General features: G+C 43.0%; 1 protein-coding gene across 1 annotated transcript in view; it reads left to right on the forward strand.

Moving 5' to 3' along the window:
- The window catches only part of LOC116386481 (nectin-2), a 75,199-nt gene that overhangs the window by 53,119 nt on the left and 3,966 nt on the right, over positions 1-18,114 (forward strand). The gene's annotated exons all lie outside the window — the stretch shown is intronic.

An 18,114-nucleotide genomic window follows, 5' to 3' on the forward strand; every position in this document is an offset into this window, starting at 1 on the left:
CCCCCCCCCCCCCCCCCCATCTTCTCTGACATTCCTATCTTCTTATCTTCTGCTGCAGAGTAAATGTTAAGGCATTGCAAGTCTGTTAAAGAATTGTGTGTTTGTGTAAATCCAATGCTGTCCGAGGGTGTAAAATCATCTCTAGTCATCCCTCTTTTCTCACTTCCAACACATCTCCAATCACTTGCTATTTGAACCCAGAGGCATCATTTTAAAAGGGAATGACATTATTGATTTGACTTATTAATTTAGGCCCCAAGAAACGGAAGTCTGTATGCACAAAATTAAACTGCCCTATTAAGTCAGACAGTGTTTACTCTCCGATGCCGTCATTTACTTGCGTCTCTGTGTGTGTTTACACGCGTTTGTGTGTGTGTGCGTGCGCGCACCTCATGAAGAGCCACTGTGTTGATCTGGGACCACAGGGCAGCACCTGCTGGGGGTCTCCTGTATGTCTTTGGCCCCTTGTTAATCCCTCCCTTCCTCAAGGGCCGTCAACGATTTTCAACGTCACCCGTCACTCAACCCCCACAACCGAGGCATCGTGGGTAACAGCCCTGAATCACAGTTGAAGAGTGCACTTCAGTGTATAACGGGAGCAAGGCAGAGTTTGAGAAAATAGCTCAGCATTGCCATGCGAAGCACAGCCACGCTGTCCGTTTAACTGTCAGCTTAGTGCAGCAATAGAATAAAATAGTCTTGCACGGACAAAAGGTCTTATCTTGGAGGAGGAAATTAAATGTTATTGAAATTTGGCATCATAGGAGCTCTACGTGAAATGTTTATAAACGCGAGCCGATTATCGCTCTCGCAAAGGTGGACGTGCTCTTTGTCACCTTGACGGTAATAACTGGTTCGTCCCAGCCACAATCCTGCCATCTGACCAGCCTTCAACGAGCAGAAACATCGATGCAGAATTGTGCTCCGTTCACTGTGTGTAATAGCTGGAACTTCTTTGTTGTGCGCCAACAGCGGGGCATGAACAGCAAAAATAGATGGTGCCGAGCACTCCCAGTGTGCGTGAATGCAGGTCTCGCATTTTGATTAATTTGTGTTCCAGTACTTTTCAGTTGTCCTCAGTCATTACCCTCCCAAACGACCGTCCTTCCCTGGGTATTCAGACAAACAAAACTGGTAGGAACAAGCTGGTTTAATGTTGCTGGTCTTTTTATCGTCTTGTGTTTGTGCGGTGGTTTACATGCTCTCTCCGGGAGACTGTGTGTCATCATAAGGCTCCCAGTTATTTATGTGTGTATTACACACACTGTCCAGGTACTGCTCGCAGGTCGTTTATCCTCCATAGGTCCCCACCTTCCTGATATATGGAGCTGTTACATTTCTATATCACAACACTCTGCCTGCTGAGCAAACATACTTGCATAATGCTGTACTCTCTAGGACCAGTTTTGTCATTGTGTGTGTTAAAATGCAAGTGTGTGTGTGTTGGCTTTAGTTCTTCCCGGTCATTAATCCTATTTTAAGGCCTTTTACTCTGCTGCTGCCCTCTTAATACCACTTTCACTCTGTTGCTTCAGGGTTCTCTGTCGCCCAATTGCTTTTCATTAGTGTGGATAGGTGGGAGAGGTTGAAAGAGAGGCAGTGTGTGTTTTAAATATGACTTCTTCCCAATTTTTATACTGGCTCCACCACTAATATTTACTGTAGAATTGATATGTAGGGCTGCAATTGACGGTTATTGTTTTTTTCAGACTAACAGTTCAAAACTCAAAGATGTTCAGTTTATCACATGAGACAGAAAATAGATGTTAATCCTCACAATTAAGTAATCTTAATTTATAAGGGGAATTAGGAAATGTTTTGGGATTTTCGTGGTTATTAAATAGAAGCTGATTATTTATCTCTTTATCAAGTAATATTTTCAGCTCTATTGAGAGGATGCGGATGTTTTTCTTTTTGCTTCCATGTAGATTCAGATTAAGACTTTGATAATCACAAGCAATGGGAATTAGTTTTTGATATCTTTGACTGTAATAAAACAAATTGGATTTAGAATTGTTTTTACAAACGGCTATATCTGGATGATTTGTTTGATGTGTGAGTTGGCATGCTTGTACATAATGGTTAAATATGCTAATTGTGTAGGCATTTTATGGGCTTGATTTCATCTTGTGTTGGTGGTAGGCCTGTGTGTTTGTGCGCCCCCCTCTCAGTGAGTAGGCAGCGTATTACTTGTCTTGGTGCAATGAGCCAGACCTTGTATTAGGCAGGTTGAGCTGCAGGGGGAATTTTGTAACACTTGACCTGTTTCGCTGAGTCATTTGTGTGGATGGAGAAAAAGAGAGGCAAAGAAGAGGAGGGAGAGAGCAAGTGAGTGAGGGGAGGGCAGCACAAGTGGTTAGGGGGGGATTGGAGGGGATGAGTGACAATTAGACGTGATTGAGAGAGAGAGGGGGAGAGAGAACAACAGCTGGGTGGGCCGGGGGGGAGGAAAATGATTAAATTTCTTCTTTCTTATTTTTCTCTTTTTCTTTGTCACCCATCCCTCCATCCTTGTCCTTAATTCAGCAGCCTCTCAGGCAGGCCTGGTTGAGTCGCCCTGCTCCTCATTACTCACCCCTTCAACCTTAAAGGTCATAAGCACTAACGTGGCACTTTAAAATGCAAGAACATCTAAACTTCTTTTTGTAGCTGCTTGTTGTTGGTGCTGTTTTTGTGTATGTGGATGCTCACGCACAGTGCCCTCTTTTTCTGTGTGTCTTGGTGTATTTGTCAAAAATACTTGATGCCAGCTCTCCACATAGATATTAATAGTGTAGTTTTTCATTTGGGGAGCTCAGCTGGTGGTCCCCTGCCTTGGAGGAAGAGTTTAAGCCATATATCTGCATCACTGGCTACTTATTCTCTCTTGGTTGCCTCTTCTTGCTGTCCTCACATTTCGTGCGCGTGTGTGTGTGCATTTTTTTTCTCTTCCCTTTGGGTATAATGAGTATAAAGTAGTGGTAATTATAATAAAGGCCATATTAAAAAATGTCAAAGGGTCAATTCCCCCCCAATAACAATGCTTACCTTTGTGGTATCCAGCCATGCAGATAATTGGATTTTTTTTTAATTTGGATTTTAATGTAACCACCACCTATTGAATAAGATGTCTAGTCTAGGAGCGTCTCGTGATTACATCATTTGATCCCATTAATGTGCAAAAAAGGGAAGTGCGATGAAGCTCGCAGAGACTTTTTCAGTGTTTGTACCCAGCGAGACACTTTTGAAATGAACTGGCAGAATCCTTGAGAGCATTATCTGCTAGTTCTCATTAATATGTCCATGCTCCTGTTAGCAATCTAGGAAAAAGCTGCAAGTTTATCTCATAAAAAGAGATTTTTAAAGTGAATGATGCCCATCCATGGCATTGTTTGTTGTCAAGTCCAACTGCAACTAATTTGTAGAGATCCAATCACAATGCAGGCTTAATACCGAGAATGCTTTTTCAATACCTGGTGTAAATGCAAAGGCTTACGTTATTATCCAGATAGTGAACCAGATGGAGATCGCATGTTAATAACTTGCCTCTGAGCTGTGAGCACCACAGCTCCAATTCCATAGAGGTGGCAGCGGAAATCTGAGATGAAAGAGAAATGAAACCAAACCTTTCTTCTTGGCTGGATACCACAATTAAGAGGGAAAATATGTTCCTTTAATCATTTGGGTGAATGGAGCTTTTAATACTTTGTGTTTAACCTTGTTGTCCCAAACGTGTTTTAATGCGTCAGGGGGGGGGGTAATGTTTTCTTCTTTTGCAAATGCATCTGTGTTGCGGAAAACAAAGTAAAAAGAAATGCACTTGCCTCGCTCCCTTCTCCTTCAAATCTGCTTTCATTACCCTCCTTGTTCCCTGATCTCCCCTGTCGCCTACTCCGCCACTCCTGCCACAGCTGCGTACAGTTGTAGCCTTTCACTTCTGGTGTGACGGCTGGTGTGGCGACTTCTGGCTGCCAGCACTTCCTCTGGTGATACGAGGGCCCCCCGTCAGTCGAAACATAGCCTGGTGTTTGTTGACATTTAGCATTTTACCACAAAAATGATTCATCAGTGTTGACATTCAGCCTTATGCATAAAATTCATGATGTATGTGGCACTTCCTGTAGGCGCTGCATCAGAGAGAGGGGCAAGGAGTATGTCTCACAGCTGAGGCACGGACACACACAACATTCACACACAAAGAGCATATATACAGTAGCTCTGTTGCATTAACACAGAAAAATAAATGTCCACATACATCCTCTTGAACCTAGATCATCAAGCTTCATGAATACATTTAAAAGTCATGTGTTTCATGTTTCTTTCCATTCTTGTGTCTTCATTTTGGATTCAAGACTGATGCACACACACAGAACCTCCCCGCGGTACTTCACTTTATTCATTCTTCGCAGATTAATTCTGGGACGACACTTTTTATGATCCCCAATTTATGTCAGCAGTCAGGCAGGCCTCCCCTCTCTGCTGCGCCTCCTCTTATCTCCTCCGCCTCATGTCTCTGTCTCCCTCTACATGTGCGCTCAATGAAACAATGGCACTTTCTAATAACGAGCAATGAGTTTGTCAGGTTTTAAAAGGAGAGGGAGACAAATGGGTGGAGGGAACGAGGGGATGTGAAGATAATGGGTTTCTGTGGTGATTAACATTCCAGAGTGGCGCGTCAAAGACAGCGCGACTGTCCTATTGTGTCTTTACTGACAGCCAAATGAACAGAGGTCTCGGAACCGGTCTCGTCTGTGGCACCGAGGGTAATAAACACACCATGTCTAATCTACATCGCTGCATCGCTTATCCTGTTTGAACTGAGAGTGACACATTCCCCCTTTTGTTATTGTGAGAATAGACCCACGTTTACACTTTGCAACCGGTGTGGCGGTGAATGAGATCTTATCCTCTCAGTCAGTGAGTCAGCCGGCTAGCTGACTAACCGGTCATTCAGCCTGTCACGTGATCACCAGGTTCCAGCCATTCTGGGGACGGAGCTGCATTGGTGTGTGTATTTGTGTTTGTCGGAAACAGGAAATGGTGTGAGGCAAGCCACTATTCTATTATGTTCAGGATGACGTCATTCCTGCTCAGTGAATGCTGTTGACATATAGGATCTACTGAAGTGGTGTTAAGTGTTGCGCACTCAGGTGCAGCATGCACCTGTAGTTTCACTCATTAACTCAATAGGCAGTGAAAAGGTAAGTAGTTCATTAATGTGTATGGAAGATGGATGTATATAACATCCACGACGCTTCTATTTCTTGATAATAGATTTGAGATTCAAGGATTTTAAAGTCACTCCAGTGATACAAGTAAAGTTGTATGAAATTAATTTAGCTGGGAGGCTCCATAAAATAAAGAGAATAAGTAGTAAATATAGAAACGCATATAAACAAAACATCATATGATAAACATGAAAACAAACAAATTGTATTTGAATCTCATTACAGGAGTACAGGTGACCCCGATGGAAATCAAACCCTTAGACTTGACATTAGTTTGTTCCATTTTGAGCTATAAGAGGACCTAGATACAATTCTGCCCCAGGCTTTATCATCAATATTCCCTTCACTTTTCGTGCTGGATTTAGGCCACAAATGCCTATCTAATCAGGTAGTCTGTCTGGAGGTTGCTCATGGATTCAGTGCTAAGATCAGTTGATTCTCTCCAGTCCCTGACTTTGATCCTAACGTCTCATCCGCCCTCAGATCAAAACGTACATCCGACCGCTCCCTGCTGTTCCGCTGTGCATGCACCCGCACACAGTCAGGTGTGCTGTGAAAGCTGAGGAGAGCAGACAGGTTTTTGAGCTAACTTAAGCCAGGGATTAAGGATAAATTTACTGCCCATCGAGGTGTGTGTAATAGTATCTATTTTTGACTCTGCCTTCAGAGAGAAACGCCTGGTTTTCCCTCAGAAAGGCGTCAAAACCTCTGACATCTTCGCCGGCTTTTACTCGCTCCTTTCTCACAGGTGCTTTTTGTAATCCACACACTCTCGTAGACACTTTGAGTGCATGCTGTGTATTCTCTCTATTTATGAGCACATCTGTGTGTGTGTGTGTGTGTGTGTGTATATGTTGTTTGCACATGAGCTGTGTGTGTGTGTGTGTGTGTGTGTGTGTGTGCGTGTGCGTGCGTTCCCCCCGTGTACGTGCTCCCTCTCTTCTGGCATGCCTAACTGGCTCTGACACATCTGTGGCTTTTCCAGGCGAATCAGGGCCGGTGCCAAACTGCCAAGAAATCAATGCAACAGACTCTGCTCTCCTCCTTTCCCCTTATATTCCTCCCTCTCCCTCAGTCTACCCTCTCTCCTTTTCTCTCTCGCTCTCTGTCTCTTCTCCTTTTTTTTCTCCTTCTGTCTTGCTCAGAGCCCTTATTAAAAATGGAGTGAGTGTGTGCTGCATATTTAAAATGGTCATGGATGGATTTAAACGGCTGATGGTATTTAGTGTCTCCTCAGGGAGCTGCTATGAGCCCTTAAGCTGACTCCTCTGACTGCAGCCTGACTGACTGGTGAGCACACACTAAACCTCTAATAATGACTTGTGTACACACAGTGAGCCCAGCGCATGCATGCAGACACACACAAATAGGCAGGCATGCACACTTACACTTTTCATTATAGCACACTGCTCTCTGTAGTGACGGGGACGCTGGTCACGTTCATTCTGGGTGGAATGGATGCATTGCAATAGATGGTGTGTGTGTGTGTGTGTGTGTGTGTGTGTGTGTGTGTGTGTGTACACACATACACTGAGCGGTCAATAACTCATTAGTTTGCCTGTTTTGATGTAGCTGTGTGTAAATGTTTTTAACTGTATTTGAAGATACTCGTATGGGTTCACAGGCATGTCTAAGTGCGTGTGTAAAAGAGTGTGTGTGTGTGTGTGTGTGTGTGTGTGTGTGTGTGCCCCCTCTTGACAACAGTCAGGGTAGATGTCACACTGAGCCCCTTCAGGTCGAGCAGCAAGTATTTCTGTCATGTTGTCTTTCATGCTGGCTTGGATTTGGGCTCCAATCTTGCTCCTAAGTGTCCTTCACTGAAACACTATTGATTACCCAACACATTCTCGAATACTGAACATAAATACCGCTGCTGCAAAACAAACACACTCACTGGTACACGGATGCCCTCGCACAGACGGGAAGGCAGGAGCATCTGAACAGCCAAAAACGGGAGGTGGAGGAGATTGAGTAGTTCTGTAATATCTGAGTATTTACATAAATAGTGCATATAACTGCATTTCCAATAAACTAACCGGCGCTTGCAACCACTTTTGCTTTGGAACAATGAAATCGATGGCACTGCCTTCAGTGCATTCAATACACGGTGGAGGATGAGAAAGTAGATCTGTTCGTTATTTATGCCAAGGGGGTTTTTAAGCGGCGGCGAATTGTTGTAATGTCGTTTGATGTATGTTCGGCCGTTCGCCATCTTTCATCCGTGTAATGTGAGGGTTGAAGCGTGTCCATAAATGGGAGTATTTTGCATCTTTGCACATGCTTTAGAAAAGTGCCTCAGTTTTGATGTTGATCTCTGTGTGCACTTGTGCGTTTCTGCTTGGCCTTGACACGTGTGTGCCTGCCAGCATGCATGCTCCCGTTTGTGTTTGCATTTTAAAGACACTGGCCAGTTACAGTGTGTTGTATTGTTGACAGAGCTGTACAACCAACACAATGATGAACTTCCGCACACATTTCTGGATCCCAGCAACAGTTAGTTTTTATTCCCACAGATTTAAATCCAGTGTCACAGATTGGTTTGAAGTGTAGAGAATGTGTTTATGTGAGTGCGTGTTTATGTACACCCTGTGCCAGAATACAGGTTGCATCCTTTTAAATGAGGCATAAATCACCAGCACTCCACGCTAATCAGCCACATTTAAACACTGATGAAACCATTCTTTATTCCCATACAGATAAATTGAACTCTGAATGCTTTCTTCTCCACCTTCCCATCTCTTCTGTATTCTATTGTCCCTGCCCGCTCCCAGTGGCAATGCATAACTGAATGTCAATGGAGGAAGCGTCTTTCTTAATGAGGGTTTGAATTCGAGTGCAGCGAGAGCGTAGTTCTTAGGTGTTTCGGCAGCCTGCATTGTTGTGGTTTCTCTCCTGGGGCATGGGATGAAGAGTAAAGTGAATGAATGTGGAGAGCATGCAGGGCCATTATTGCTCTGTGTGTCATTAATCAGTAGCTGATGAGAGGCAGTTTGACGGAGAGATGGGCCTATTACTGCTATAGCACTCTCAGGACCCTCCATGCCAGACTCTTTCAGGCAGCCTACTTTGCGGTCAACACAGCAGGTACAAACATAGTAAACAACTTTTGAAAGGAAATTATTATCTCAACCCAAAAAAAAACACAAATTCTGAACGAGGATCATTAGTCTTAAGTTATCAAGCTGAGAGAGTGGGACATTTGCAATGTTTTTTTTTTTGCCACTCATACTTTTTCTCTCTGATTTATTTCCCTCCTACACGTCGTCTACTTTTCCTTAAATCTCTCCACCCTCCAGCTTGAATCTTCTATTCTCTCAGTTCTATGTTCCTTCCTATATGTTCCACACTCTCTTCCCTTCTTCACCATCCCTGTCTCTTTCTCTGTGCCTTGTTTCCTTTATGGCAGCCTGTGTGAGGAACTTGGTAGGAGGGCGACATGAAGAGCACTCTCATGTGAGACGGCGAGAGTTAGAGATGGGAACCAACGAACTGACTCCGGGAGAAAGAGGGAGGAAAGGAGCGGTAGCCAAGTCCTAGATGTCACTTTTTTTCCCCCCACTCGTCATATCTAACGTCTCTGCACAGCAGGCTGCTGAATAGATTGCGGCACACGGAGGCTATTGCAGTGTAGCATCGCGGATATAAGGGAGAAATCTAAGAGGATAGCGGAGTTTGGGGTTGTATGTGTGGCTGAGTGGTGAGGTAATGAGGTGAGAGTCCCTTCCAGCCAGAGGTTAGCAGTGGTTAGGAGGGCAGGTAAACATACCAGCTGCTCCTGACTGCCTGGCCTCAAGGCCGCAGTGACACTGGTAGAGGAGGAGAGCGTGTTGTGGGGGTTGGCGGATGGTCAGTGGGGGGGGGAGGGGGGTGAGGAGAGCAGAAAAAGCAGGGCGAGATGATGGATGAGAAGCCTAAAGGCATTGTGAGGTAAAATATGGCTGGATATTCTCAGACTGCCACACACACTGTGAATTACAGTATTCCCCCCTGGGTTAGCTGGTAGTTAATTATATTCTCATTTCATCCGAGTTTGCCATAATAATCTGATTTCTTTCCAGTTTACATACAAACACATTTTATTTTGTGTTACACTTATTGAAAATGTAGGACACCTGCTGCTATTTGAAAAGCCCTTTTGCATTTCTTACTTTTGCTCTAACAGGAGCAGTTTGACATTTTGGGAAATGGGCTTGTTCGCTTTCTTGCAGAGACTTAGAAGAGGAGATCAAACAGATTCCCGGTTCCCTAAGTATGGAGCTGTAGAGCCAAGATGTGAATAGCTTATCTTATCATAGAGAAGCAGGAGGCAAACGGCTAGCCTGGCTCTCTCCCACCTCGAAACATCCATCTGAAGCTCAATAATTAACACGTCATATAGTTTATTCTCTACTAAAATAAAAATGTTACTGGGAGTTACCTGGCCGAGCACAGTGACTTTCCCAAAGCCACCAGATGCTGCACAGAGGTGCTGGGAGAACAATAAATAGAGATAAATGATGAAATAGTTACATCATGTAACTTACTATTAAACTCCTAACTGTTGTTTTTTTACATTACATTTTTGGACAGTTTAAACTAATGACATTCTTGAATATCTGAGCTTTATTCTTGCCACATTGTATTTACTAAGCTGAGCCCTGCTCCAGCTCCATAGTCGAGCGGTATCGATCTTTTCACGAAGGAAGAAAGCACCCAGGCTACATTGAAAGTATAACTTATCCGTATGTGCCACGGAGATCCTCTCTACAAACCTAAAAATAGGCCAGTCTTCTACTGTTTTTACATGTTCATCCTTTTTACACAGAAATGGGCCATGAAGTGTCCATATGTTTGTTTGTTTTTTAAATTAAACTACTGATACAGGAAATTACTGAACGGCTACCAATGAGAGCCGTGGCAGTTTGCTTTTGAGATTGTATGTCTGCATTTACGTTGCTAGTACCAGCTGGCAGCTGCTTAGTTACTTTATTCCTTCCATAGCCTACTGCCGTCTAGCTGTTACCTAACCCATTAGGCTACGCAAACTCAGTGGAGAAGATGAAGTTTCACAGCAATCGGTCCAAAAACTGAGGAAACGATCCCAAAACATAAGCCCACATAGCAAAACGTATGTGCTGTATGTGTAGCCACTAGCCAGTAAAACAGATACTGTAATGATTAAAAATTAACTAATATACCAAATTTGTTGTTATTTTATGATGTATTACATTACAACAACAAAATGTATGCAAAATGTGATTATCTTTTTTCGTATCCATTTTGCATATCATGTCATGGGCTACTTTATCAATATAGGCAACACATTATTGTGTTAATAGTTTCTACAATACCTCTTGAGGATAAAAACAGCATTTTATGGGTGTTGGCTGATCGTAATTGAAAGGATGGACCTATTTTACTGCTGTTTTACAGACATTCCTGATGTCATTAAACCTTTGAAACGTTGAACTTGGTTTACATTTAGATGGCAGATTGTGCTCTTTAAATGTATCGGAGCATCACAATCAGAAAATAGAATAGGGAAGTTGTGTTTATCATTACAATTATTCTGAGTGATACCAGCATGTATATAGAAGTACAGTCATAAAAGACACTATGTTAAATAGACAATATGTAGTATTTTAAAATCTCTATTTTAATTTTGAGACAGTGGTGTGATGTATTATTAGCCGAATGTGTTTGATATTTAAAAGTGCTAAAATGGGTTTTAGATATGTGCTGCTGTGAATGTGATGACAATGTGACCTGTGCTTATTGAGCACTTGTTATTCTAAGTATCTGCTCGCTGTTTCCAGCTCTACCTGTTACCTCCTACCTGTGTGTGTGTGTGTGTGTGTGTGTGTGTGTGTGTGTGTGTGTGTGTGTGTGTGTGTGTGTGTGTGTGAGAAAAAGGGAGGGAGAAAGAAAGAAGAACCAGAGTGCTGCTTGTAGTACAACAGATCATTCATGTACTGAGTGGAGAGCTACATTTGGCTAATGCAACACAGCTTTCTCCGCTGGCTGCAGCCGACCACCTCAGTGCCAGTGTAGAGTGGACTGTAAATATTGACAGGCAGACGGCAAGAGGCGAACAGCGACCTTGTCAGAGAAAGAAAGGAGGGGAGGGGATGATGGAGGCTTGGAAAGGGGGAAGAAATGGAGTGAGAGAGAGGAAAGGAGAGTGAGTTCCTGCCTTCTCCCAAGGCAACTGAGTGTGCTTTGATGCACTGTGGCAGGGAACACACTGTCTCCCCAGAGAGGGAGAGCAGCCGCACACACAGACGCACCATACAGAGTTTTCCCATTACCACCACACAGCTTTTTGAAATGTCAAAATGCACATGCACCCGCATGCTCACAGTATGTACACCCAGACGCGGTGTCAGTGACATGAATTTAATCCTCAGACAGTTGAAATGCACGAGGTTGAGCTCTGGAATCACAGTAGATTAGAAATGACCAGCATCACTGATCTGCCCAAACCAAAGACCCTGGCAACAGCATCACACACGCTAACACACACACTAAATTCAGTCAGATCGATAAAGTGGGTCTGTCCTCTCGGTGCTGTTCAGCTGGTCGCGTTGTCCGAAGCGGCACAATCAATTTGTTTTGTGCTGAAATGAATTTTAATGGCATCATGAGTGCAGCTGAACAGTAATGGCGACGGTGATTGTGGTAGTGGGTGTAGCAGGTTTTCAACTGCCATAAAATTAATGTCGGAGGTAGCTACAGCACTCGACTCTGTAGCACTTGCATTGATTGTGAATTGTGTGTGTGTGTGTGTGTGTGTGTGTGTGTGTGTGTGTGTGTGTGTGTGTGTGTGCGTGCGTGTGTGTGTGTGTTCAGGCTAGCAGCTCATGTATGTACCAGATTAGCCACATCCTTTTAAAAAAACAACTTTTGTCAGTTCATCTTTTTCTGCCTCCCTTTGTTCACTCTCTCATCCTCCGCTCACTCCGTTCTGTGCAGTTGATTGTTGAGTTACTGTATTACCAGAGACGTTCGGCAGGTGTACACATGGCTCGACCTGAATGAATGAGTCAATAGATGGACGGGGTGTTTGTTTTACCAAGTTAACCTTAGAATCTAAAGGGTAGGGTTCCTCTTTTCTCTTAGTGAGCAATGAGATTACATGTACTGTTCTTTATCTTAATCTCTTTCAGAGGCCATCAATTCGTTCGGTCCTAATCTCATCTCCAGGCACTCTGCAGTGACCGTGGTAGTGTTTTTCTATTCCGGGTAGTACTGTAACTTGCGCCTCAGCTGAGTTCAAAAGGCTCGTGTTTCAGCTGAAACCAGTTTGTCTCGTTATGTTCAAACTTTGCATTGAGGGCAAAACCTTTGCTGAAACTTGCCAGTTTCCACTGACATCTTCAAAACAAAGAGATACTTGCCGATATTGAAAGGGAATACCAAATCAAATGTTTGCTCCTTCAAAGAAGTTAATGTGGAGTGATCAAACGCCGTGGATTTATATAATTAAATAGACATGTCTCACTTTGCTGAAAAGCATGCTGGAGAGTGACTTAAAAGATGTGTGGGAGGAAAAAAAAGAGAAGGGGACACGCAGCAAAATTCACAAGCGGGACGCAATGACACCACATGGCCGAGGCTCCGGCCCAATGAGCCAACAGGACGCCTCGGGCTTTGGGTATTTTGGTCAACTGTCCCTAAAAAGTCAAGCTAACCCATTAGGAATGAGTTTGATCATCAGCTACAGTAGGATTGTTTTTCCGGCGACCAGTCTAGTGGTCTGCTAATCTCTTAAGCCAAGACCAACCACATATACTGTATATCTCAACCTTTTTCTACATCACCCTGGAATAGATGAATGTTTCCGATTTTAAGGTTATTTTTTATTTTTTATTATTATATTGTGTGCACAGATTTGTGGAAGAGGTCAGGGAGGGTAATAAAAACAGGCTTATCTCTACTCGTTAGGCACAGGAGATAAGAGATGCAGAGGGGAGACGCTGCAGATTTGTCCTGTCGTATTACCGGGCCAAACAAGCAAATCCCAAATTACACCGGCGATGGAGCGGGATGACGGGAAAGAGGGATGATGGGAGTGAAGGAGGGATGGGTGGAAGGAGAGGGGAGGAGGCAGAGATAAATAGAACAAAAGCCCGGCCTGTGCTGGAATGCTGAGGATAGGCCAGCATGTTAACCTTAATCCCCTCAGGGAGAGGCATAAACACACAGGAGAGAACATGGGATTGAGTGGAAAAGAGAGGGATGTGAGATCTTTGTCTTCCTGCTCTCTCCTTCATCTCCTCAGTGTGTGATCAGCCAGTTGCAGGCAGCAGCCGGGAAATCCCTCTACTTATCTGAAGCCGGCGTCTTAATCGTAGCCTCCATCTCACTTGGCTGAACTCCACTGCTTGGACTCCGTCATCTCGACTTGACTCATCTCTCAACGAATAGTCTTTCGCTGAGTACTCCTCCTCATTTCAGCATTCCAGCATATGTGCCAAGTTTTTCACGGAGTCCTGATTCGTCTCCTGATTGTCTTCGTCCCCGCCCCTCGTCCTCCACTAAAAGTATTTTGAGAGCAAAAAGGTGAATCCGAAAAAACTTTTGCCACTGGCTGCACAGCTGCGGTCAGTATTCAGTCATGCATCCTAAAGCTCCAGAGATCCTGGTGGTATTTTCAACTTGCTTAAGTGAGTCTGTGATAATTTCAGTTTCAGCCAACCATCCAGGCACATCTCCTCTTCCTTCACTCCCTCGCCATACTCCCCCCTCCTCTGTGCCTCGTGGGAGAGTGGTGGTCTATGGTTGACTGGCTTGGCCGGGCAGGCAGTGGTGAGCAATGGAGGGCTCACATATAGGAAGGGATAGGTGTGTATCTGACTTGATGGTCACTGCATCGATCGGCTCACAGAAATACAGCCAACCTTTAACTGAGTTTGAACTGTGGACCGTCTGCTCATTCACTGTTAAGAAAACACATGGTCAGATGGGAGGTACAGAACCTCTCCCTGCCATAGATTTTATGTTATTTTGTGTGCGCTCTTATGTTTATTCTTGTGTTTGAATATGTGTGTAAATACGTCTGTGTGTATGCATGTGATGTTTGTCTGGCAACAGAGCAAAGGGCCCACTGCAGGCCGGAGTGTTTGTTTAAATATGTCAGACAGAGTGATGAGGATACAGCAGAGGATGCCAGCTGCTTCTTAACACAATATCCTGGGTGCATGTATATATTTTGCGTTTGCAAAGTCTGTGGCTTTAATGTACTGTGTGGGTAAGTGCTTGTCTGGTTGTATGTCCTTGGCAAAGAGCTGCAAGGATTTAAACGGGCCCAGCAGACGTACAGTACACGTACACACACACACATACACACACACTCCCTCTGTCTGAGATGTTTCATTAGCGCACGACATGGCTGGTGTCCAGGGCCAACACAGAGGGCACGCTCTCGAGTCAAGTCATTCACACACAAGCACCGCATCTCGATCACTGAAATTGGACTCTCTTCCTGCAGCTCTCTCCTCTCTGTCAGAGGTTATCGGCAAGGAAGTACCAGCTTTCTACCTGAAACCTGCTGAGTGAAACTGACTTTATTTGGATAATGTCGCTTGTGAGATAAGGGCGGGGGAGGCCTCCTATAGAGCTTCAAAAAACTCCCGGGAGCGAAAATGGAGTAGGGAGCGGTGTGATGATAAACAGACACGGCACTGGAATGAGGAAGTAGTAACAGAAAAACACTCGAAAGATCAGTCAGGTATCACGTTTGGAATGAATGTGCCCTGTAGCTCTTCAGTACTTGGGTTTTAAAGTGACACAGCACCACCATGTGGCAGATTACATATATTTGAGTTCATGTGATAAGAGGTGATGTGTTAAATGCAAATTTTCAGTTGCAACAGTTGGGAATCTAATATCCTACTCCAGAACTTCACATCCAGTTTCTCTCTTTTGCGTGTGCCTTTGTGAAGATACCCTGATCTTCTGTTCTGCCGTGTTTTTCTGTGCAATCACCCATTCATGCCCATTAAACTACCAAGCGGAAAACACTTGAACCATCGTTACTTTGAAAATGACGCAGTAACATCTTTGCAACACTCCTTAATGACACTCCTTGTAAAAATATCTGAGTAATTATTTAGTATTGTAAAGTTCATATTCTTTGTTCTTGCATAACCCAAAGTCTGTTTTTTTTTTTGTTTTTTTATGGTTGAGCTGAAACAAAGTTGTGTTTTACAAGCTCATGGTTAGACACTTAAGATTTTCAGACTGTTGCATCAATAATTAGTTTTCATTTCCTGCAGTCAAGCCTGATTTTCCTCTCCAATATAATAGCGGCTGGTCCTCATCTCTTTACGACAGAAGTGTTTAAAACCATTAATAACCTTTTTGCTATAACTCTAGTGTTTCAGTTAATATAATTCAATTTAGTATTTTGGCGACCACGGTTGATTAGAACAAAGAATTTTAACACTTTAGTCTAATGCCTAAACCTTTAAGAGGGAAACATGTTGGTAATATATTAAGCTAATCAATATCTCAGAAAATATCTTGTCTCATATCGGAGTACTGATCTTAATCCCCTACTTTTTCAAAATGCATTTTAATTTTTTTTTAAATTCTGTTATGTTTAATGGTAAAATATGTATTGGCATCATGGAAAGTTTTTAAATAACATAGTGTGACATCTTGGTATAATGGAGAAGTAAAACAGGCCCTGCAAGACACACATAGTATGTCAGCACCTAAAGACCCGGTTTCTTAACTGAAGACATGTTCACATACTCTGTTTCTTGGAAGGGTAGTTTAAAACAGGAACATAGAAACCACAACCGACTCACAGTTGAGCGATCTGCATGAACCAGATAAGACACCTCCTGCATGGGAGTCGTGTGGGAAGGAGGCCTCTGTAGGTATAAAAGGATGCTGAATGTTGTATCTCGTTGAAGCTCACACCACAGACAGCTGAATGAGTATCTGTGGTGCACTCTTCACTTGCAAGCAAATAAATGGACAAAGACAACTTTGAATCTTTTGAAGACTTTGTTATTGATTTGTGAACAACTCTCTCTTCTCCCGATTAACATAGAAATCTTCCACCACAGTTGACTAAAAGTATACCATATCATTCGTAAAGGAGTCACAAAATACACCTTATTGTATGTGTGATTTAAATTCAAAACCTTTAATTTAACTGATTGTTTGTGTCCCTCCAGAAGCGGAAAACTACTTTAGATGCAATGAGGGCACCACATGTTGGTTTTGCACCGGGGGAAAAAAACATTGGGAAACTTATTTGCACCCCACAGAATAAATCCAAACACAATTAACTCTGTTCACCCCATGAAAATCTGCTTTTCTGTTTGTTATATCCAGGGAGCCCTTTCCTTTCATCATTAAAGACTTGGAAAGCTTAGTGATTATTGTTGTGACTCTGCACTCGAGGTGCACATTGAGCTTTTGATATCAAAGGTTCAGATCCACTTTGTTTTATTTTTAAATGTCATGTCTTTTATTTTGCCGTTCCCCATGTTTTCACTTCAAAATTAATGTTTGTAAAGTTTATTGTGTAGTTGGTTCACAGAGACCTCCAAATACAGGCTTTATGAATTACTTAGCACAATAGAAAGCAAACACGAGAGGAGACTGAAAGGTAATGAGGGTCAGCAGTGAAAGATGTGCTCTGTTGTAATGAGCAATAAAGAAAGAGATGATCATTGGGAGACTTATGCATGTGCGAAGGAATGAATATTATTTTTAGGACGTAGTCAAAGTAGTCTATTGTTAGAGAATTGTAATTGGAGGACTAACAACATTCAATCATGACCCTTCCAATTACTAGGACCTGGGTTTGTTCTCATCAAATGAGCTTCAGATCCTCTCTGCCCTTTAACGCCCCCTCATTAGCATAATCCCCTGGGACTTCGGGGGGGGATAATGAGCCGGGTTGCACCTTCAGTAATACACATACACAGTGCGTATGTGCGTGCATGCGTGTGTGTGTCGGTTCATGTTCAGTGTGGTCATGGTTCATTAGTGGAACCTCTGCATGATTCCTCTGGTTCATCCTGTCACCCGTGTGGCTCAATGCTCTAATCAAGACCCTTTCTGTACCCCACACACACACACACACACACATTCTCATTGCTGAATCTCTTTTCTATGAGGCCAACCATAGTCATGGATCTGACATTTTACATGCAGTCTTACATGATATGACTTCTCATTAATGTTTGTTTAATCAGCGGTTCATAAAGAGAGGGGGCCCTAAGATAAATCTGATGGGGTCGTAAGATAAATAGTAAAATGGGAACGATGACGAAACAAAGTTCGGCTTCACAAAATAGTTTTTTGCTAACTTTCTCTTACTTCAATATGAGTGAGTTTCATTCTTTTATTTATTTAAGAAGTTTAAGTTTACCTCGGCTGGGACACTGAGCGAACTCTGTGAGATCCATGACACATGGCAAATTACCAAGAATAAAGAGAAAAAGTAAAATATAGATGTAAATAGACAAATAAAATAAAATACAATGATAATAGGAAAAAATTGAACTGAAAATACCAATAAAAAATAATTACAGTGTAATGTTACAGTAGCAATATGCTAAAAGTGTTGTAGTTTATTCTTCAACCTGGGAACAATTCTGAACTCAAGATTCACTTACTTTGGCCTTCCCAAAACTTTCAGCCACATCCCAGGACCGCCTTCTTGTTCCTCTTTGGAGGAAAAGGTTTAGCTAAGCTTAGCTAACAGGCTGCTAGTGGTATCGATCTTCTCGTCTAACTTTACACCAGAAAGCTAATAAGTGCATTTCCACAAATGTCAAACTATTACTTTAAGTGTTGCTTTTTCTTGTTCCTCTGGTTTTACAAAGGGATTTAAATGTAACAATCTGAATCACTGGTGGAACTGAATTTGTGAATACGTGATAAGAGGCACATGACCACAGAC

Source organism: Anarrhichthys ocellatus, unplaced genomic scaffold (assembly GCF_004355925.1).
Source record: "Anarrhichthys ocellatus isolate YVR2014 unplaced genomic scaffold, GSC_Weel_1.0 scaffold13, whole genome shotgun sequence".
NCBI classification, from domain to species: domain Eukaryota; kingdom Metazoa; phylum Chordata; class Actinopteri; order Perciformes; family Anarhichadidae; genus Anarrhichthys; species Anarrhichthys ocellatus.